The following is a 6,686-nucleotide window of genomic DNA, read 5'->3' on the forward strand; positions in this document are numbered from 1 at the left end:
TACAGATATTTGTACTAGCATAACCCATTAAGAAAACAACAGTCTTTCTTGATTTCATATCCTCTCAGCTCACCCCAATTCTTTGTCTTCTGGAAAATCTTCTTGAACCCATTGTCACTCCTTGTATCCTTCTCACTTTTTAATTCTCTAGAATTTAGCTTTGATCTCCAGCATACTTCTGGAAACATTTAAATCCAGCAGAAACTTTCCTAATCTTATACAATCTCTCAACTACATTTGTTCCAACTGACTACTTTCTACTTCTTGAAACACTGTTCTGTAGAATATCCCCTGAAATAAAATTATTTGATTTTTTTAAATGATTAGATTGGGTTATGGCCTTCTGGGAAGTATACCCCAGAGGCAAAGTCCCTCATATCAGGAGGTACGTGACAGCCACACAGCTTCACTGATGATGTTCACTTTCAGCATTTGGTTAAGGTGGTATTGTCAGGTTTCTCACTGTAAAATCACTGTTTCTCCCTTTCTCGACTCTGTCCTTTGGGAGCAAGTCACTAACTCTGGAGCAACCTCAGCCCAGAAAGGATTGGTAGTGATTAAGTTCCACCAAGGAAGATATTCTTTTAAATCCTGTTTTAAGATGAGACAATGAGGGTTCAGAGATGTTAAATAATCTCTCTGAACCCCAGTTCAGAGTTGTTAAATAATGATGTTGGCTTATTACCTAAATAACTTGTAACGACCTAACTTGTATTCATACAGCCAACCTTGCATGGGGGATAAGCTTGATTGAAATGCTTTAAAAAAGAAAACCTTCAGGTAAATGCAAATACATGCTCTCATCAAGACATTTAACCATTTCTGCAGGCCAGTGTATAGGAAAATAAAAATGAAAAGAGACCCCAAACATTTGCCATTGTTGTAGAAACCACCACACCTCTAGTTTGGAGAAAATATTTTATTTTTACTTTTAGAGACAGAGTCTTGCTGTGTTGCCCAGGCTAGCCTCGAACTCTAGGGCTCAAGCAATTCTCCCGCCTTGGCCTCCTGAGTAGCTGGGACTACAGGTGTGTGCCACCATGCCTGGTCAGAGAAGAAAAGATTTTAGAGAAGTAGATTTCAGCTTGTGATGGGAATTCCATGATTTGGATCTGGCTTGGAGATGTGTTTCATTGGGCCTACATGGTGTTTAAAATTATTTTCTGATTCAGTTGGCAACTTTTAAAACCTGAGACATTTCATATACCAATTCAGGTTGAATGCTTCTCTTGGAGATTTGAAAGCTCTGGCAGTGTTGGATCTTCATTTATCTCTGACAACACTCACATGGTGCCAACTCACAGCTTCTTCCTATGAATGAGCCACTCTCTGGTTCTCTTCAATCCCTCATAACCTACCTGGGGTGATTTTTGGTTTTCATAGCTGTCTGAGCTCAACACTCCTGCTGAGAGGAATGAGATCACTGTCCCTTCTTGGCTGAGGGGTCACCAACTCAGAAGGGAGAGTTGACATATTCTTAGAGCTCCTGAAAGTGAAACCAGTATCAAAGACTCAAGTTGTAGGAGACAGTCTCCAGCAATGTAAGGCAGAATGTTCTATAGATGTTCGCAGTCAGGCAACCCAATAGGCTGCCTCAAATATGGTAACCTTCTTGTCACCTGGAGTGTTTAAGCAGAGGAGACATCATGAATCGGGGCTATCAAAGACAGGATTTATGCATTACAGAAACTTGGAGCAGAGACATTGAAAGAAGTGCTTCCGACTCAAATATTATGCAACCCCATTTTCCTGAAGAATAAATTTAATGGAACGGTAATTCTACCCATAAAGAAGTAATTATACCTAATAACTGATTATATTGAGACAACTACATTAAAGCACCCAATTTAAAAAAATATGCAAAGACTACAGTGAACTGACTGAAGATGTAAAGCTACAGGCAATGGTGAGAAATGACCAGAGATGTGGGGAGAAAATTGGTCACAGGAGAAGGTAATGGGAAGACAAGCAGCTCGTGTTTTGTTTCAGGTGGAGGGAGAGGGTGGAGAAGGGGTGAGGGAATGATGCAGTTAAAGGGGCAGCATGCTCACCACTAGGCAAACTGCATGCCTGGATTTTATCTTGTGGTCAAGTGGCCTTGATTTTCTTGAAATAAAAGGAAAGCCAGGTATAGTATAAACAGTGCACAACCTCATCTAAACACAGCCTAGTGAAGATGGTGTTTTAATCTTTTTGTTCTAGGGTGTTATGTAAACTGGTGATGGCATGGGTTTTGGTTTAGGTGGTTAAATACTTGAGCACTCTTTAGTTTGTTACTGGAGAGATTGTTCTAGCTTTGCCCTGAGTTGCAAAGTTTGGGCAGTCTTACTGTTGCGACCCATATTTATGTTTTTACAGAAAGTTAAGTGATTTGGTATAAGGCTATTTATGTTTACAGATGTGAAAATTTGCCTGAGGAAGCATTTTGTCTCTGCCTCTGTTTTTATCTACCAAGAGGATTTGGGAGATTCTTCTGAAATTAGTTCGAGATGTTGTGTTACCAAATTAAGACAAGTAGAACACACCTATCCATCAGGTGGTTTATTACCCTAACAGCAATAGAGATGTTAACCTCCTTGGTGTCAGTGATGGTTGAGATGAGAAAGGAATGCTTGTAGCAGCTAATTATATCTCTCTGTATTAATTACCATATTAAGTGACAGTTTTGTTCACATTTTGTTTTCGTTAAGGAAAAAAGAAACGAACAGTTTTGTGCAGTTCTCTGAAGATTTGAGATAGGAATCTTGGCTCTTGTCCTTAACAGATTTCAGGTCAAAATAAGAAAAGGAGAGAATGATTCCACTTGTGCTAGGTGGCTTAATAGAAAAAAAATTAATGACTTTCATTTTATTTCGGTTCAGACGCCTACCTGAGATATGATTTGAAATGAGTTTCCTATTCTCGACTCCCCTTGTCGAAGACCTGGAGATTTATCAATATCTCACAACAACAAAGAACATTGCTCAGTGCAGTTTGACTCAGGTGCTGCTTTCTTCTCCAAAGAACCATCACGTCGTCTTAACTTCTATAGATTTAAGCAGGATTTATACTTTATAAACCCAAGCGTGTATCCAAATCCTCTTGTTATTGTAAAGAACAACAACAAAAAGCCATACTCTCAATAAGTCAGTCTTGTTTTCTATAAACCTCTGAAGAAAGATTTGTACATTCCCCAGCCTGAGCATTAGAAGAAATAAACCCAGTTTGGCTGGCACCCCTGCTAGAAAGCGTTGTCTGAGAACAGACCCCGGGGCCCTGTAACTTTCCAAGCACTAATATGAAGGACTTGGCAAAGTGGCCCCAGGGAATTTGTCACACTTCTTTTTCTTTAAAGTAGGCAGCAACTTACATTTATGTTTGTCTTTCTGGAACATCGTTGTATCACGCTATTATCTAGTCAGAGACATTTTTACTATTTCGTATGGGATTTATAGCCACAGGGCTTATTTCCCTGTTGATGTTTAGCATTATGTTTAGAATTATGCCCACCTGACACTTCAGAAATTTCCTCCAGCGAGGTTGTATTTAAGCCAGAAAGGGCCAAGATGGTTCAGAACCCACTGTTCAGCTGGTACTTTCTATGTAGTGTAAGACAGACTCTTTGAGTTAAATTGATTTAGCTCTTGCAGAGTTAACTCTACCTTCTGTTTTTTTCATTTGAGGGTTTTTTGTTTTTCTTTTTTTTTCACTTGGCATCCCTTTCCATTCGCCCCATATTAGTATGTGGAAGATGCAGAAAATGAGGCCTGCAAACACTACATGAGTTAATCACATCTGGGATGTCTACAGATGGGCATACTATATGCAGGTATAGTTGGGGTGTTGCGGAGAAGGGTATGTAGGCATCTTAGAAAGAAGGATGGGACAGAGTCAGACTTGGGTTAAACTCTGGTTCTTCCAGTCACTAGTATTATTCATTACCTTCCCATCTTGAAAAATTCTCGGGGTTGTTGTAAGAGACCACTTAAAATAATATGGATAAGTCATAGGAGATGAATGGTAAACGTTAGTTTAGTTACAAATAATAGCTATTTTTCTTGGGAGAAATACCAGGTTTAGGGTCCATGTGAATATTATAAATGTAGCTTGGTGGGTTTTTTTGTTTGTTTTTTTTTGTTTGTTTGTTTTTCTGAGATGGAGTCTCGCTCTGTTGCCCAGGCTGGAGTGCAGTGGCGCGATCTCTGCTCACTGCAAGCTCCGCCACCTCCCGGGTTAACGCCATTCTCCTGCCTCAGCCTCCCTAGAAGCTGGGACTACAGGCGCCCGCCACCACACCCGGCTAATTTTTTTGTATTTCAGTAGAGATGGGGTTTCACCGTGTTTGCCAGGATGGTCTCGATCTCCTAACCTCGTGATCCGCCCGCCTTGGCCTCCCAAAGTGCTGGGATTACAGGCGTGAGCCACCGCGCCTGGCGCTTGGTGTTTAATCACCTAGTTTCACACCTAAGATGCATCAACGGGGCTTTAATAATTTTATTCCTTATTTGGCCAGTAATCCTATCTCCTCCAAGATGAGCCTAGATATAAAAATTTAAAAATACTTTTGACTGAATACATGTGTATCTCCATACCTATGTGACAAAGGACTCCATAAAAAGTACTGTATTATGCCAAGGTGCTTTGATCCTATTCAAATATTAAGATCTAAGTTTCAGCTATTTCGAAGGCCTGATAATTTCCACCTCTATTCCCAACATAGAAATGACTCTTTATGGAACTCCTGACCCTAGGTGGAACGTTTCAGCTGCTGCTCCCAGGAACCGCACGTCCCCTTCATACTCAGTGTGAACTGTCACCGACTGCATCAAGAGACCACCCCTTCATGTAGATGATAGAAAAATGCCCTGGCTTTTACTCAGCTGCTAATGAGTAATTGCTCTGTGGTTAGTCACAAATGTGGCAAGCCACAGCAGGGCTATTGTGAGAAGGCACACACTCTTATCCTCCAGGACCTCGTGATGCTGCCATCAGATTGGGCCAAGAAGAGGCTGGCTGTTGGGCGGGCACTTTGGGAGCAGGAGATATATATGCAGGACTTGCTACTCTAGCATGATTGAGTACCATTATTAAAAGACATGGTCACTGAGTGTCCTGGATGGTCAACCCATCTCTCTTTAGTAGCAATGTTGACTTTGGAAACCGATTTCAGTCCTCAAAGGGCTGCTTGGTGGATATAGAATCACAGTAATTAGATCCATAGGTTTTGAACATTATTTTTTCCTTTTAAAAATGATACAAGCAATACATTTTTGTTGCAGAAAGATTAGAAAACGTGATACACAGTAAGGGTAAAAAGAAGTCACACCTAGCATTTAGGCATAAGCGTTGTTAATATTTTGGCACATCCTTCTATACTTTTCCATGCATCCTTATTGAGACTTGCATACTCTAGGGCTTGAGAATAATTCATTCTTTTAGGAACTTAGGGCGTTGCAAGAGCAATTATTATTCAGATTTTATTTTGAGAGGAGAAAGCAGAAAACTCTGTTCCTGTAAAACCAGGAGTGGGTGAGCAGGGGTGGGCATGTGACCCAGTCTCAGCAAATCAGATAATTATGACCCCTTGGATACAATGATTGGTCTGGAGTAGGCACATGAACCATACAGGACTAGCCAGTTTTTTCCTGGAATTGATGAACAGTAGGACAAAAAGTTCCACTTTATGCTGAGATAGCTCAATGGGGAAGACAGGCAAGAAGTCTGATGTCTGCTTGACTGCCACGTGGCAGAGAGCTCATCTGAGAGAAAGGCCCAGCAGGGCAGAGATAGGCAGGGGGAAAGAGAGAGAGAGAGAGAGAATGAATAGTTGGCAATGTTTGAACCCTTGGATCCATCCATCCTTAAGATTCCCAGTTACGTTAGCCAACTAAACTTCACTTTTGCTTAATCTAGTTTGAGTTGGTTTATGCCAGATATGACCAAGAGTCCTGGCTCAACCACTTCTCTAGCTCCTTGGGGACAGGGCCCTGTCTGGCCTGGTCTCTGAGCACACTGCCTGCCCCATGGCCTGCGTGACTCACCGAGGTTATCAACTCTTCTTCTTGGTGCTCAGGACTTGCTTTTCTCCCTTTCATTCTGCCTTAACAATTTCAGCTTCCAGCTCTGCATTGGTGACAATGGGCCAGTCTCTTTTTGGGAAAAGAAGAGCCCCAAACACCCTTTGGCAACCAGCTGAAGGGTGGGACCTGTGACTTCCCTCACAGCTGATGGGGTCAGATGGGTGGGTAGGCCCAGATTTGATTAATATGCCTATAAAGTGGAATTCTGGGACTGACCTCCACTCAACTCAAGCAACACAAAGATAATTGACCTTTGGAAACTGCCTCTGGCAGTCTTTTTATTATTTTTATAGGAAAGTCCTGCAAACCAATTACATCTCACAATGGGCCTTTTATGGTGCTATTAGTTTAATGCAGCTTTCCGAGAAATTAGCCCTCAGGGAGCCTGAAATTCTAGAGGAAAAAAAAGCCCTCTATGGACTTATTTGACTTTTGGATTAGCAGGAAAGATGGATTGGTAGCGCAATATTCCCTACAGTAACTTTTGGCATTTTTGAGCCATCTAACCAAGGTACCAAATTCCCATTGTGGGCCCCTAGTGTCTGCCCCAAGCAAAAGGAAAAAATAAATTTGAAAAAGAATAAGCTGTCTCTTTAAAGAGTTCAGTCTACAAATCAAAGAGGGTTT

At 41.3% G+C, this 6,686-nt stretch overlaps 1 long non-coding RNA gene across 1 annotated transcript; it reads right to left on the reverse strand.

Moving 5' to 3' along the window:
• Positions 1-904: 904 nt before the first annotated feature.
• On the reverse strand, positions 905-6,169 carry LOC126963058 (uncharacterized). The gene is made up of 3 exons (XR_007728909.1): positions 6,021-6,169; positions 2,870-3,025; positions 905-1,619 (listed from the first exon to the last, which is right to left on the reverse strand). It is a non-coding gene; the product is annotated as an uncharacterized LOC126963058 (long non-coding RNA).
• Between the last annotated feature and the right edge of the window lie 517 nt (positions 6,170-6,686).

This window comes from Macaca thibetana, chromosome 9, assembly GCF_024542745.1.
Source record: "Macaca thibetana thibetana isolate TM-01 chromosome 9, ASM2454274v1, whole genome shotgun sequence".
NCBI lineage: Eukaryota > Metazoa > Chordata > Mammalia > Primates > Cercopithecidae > Macaca > Macaca thibetana.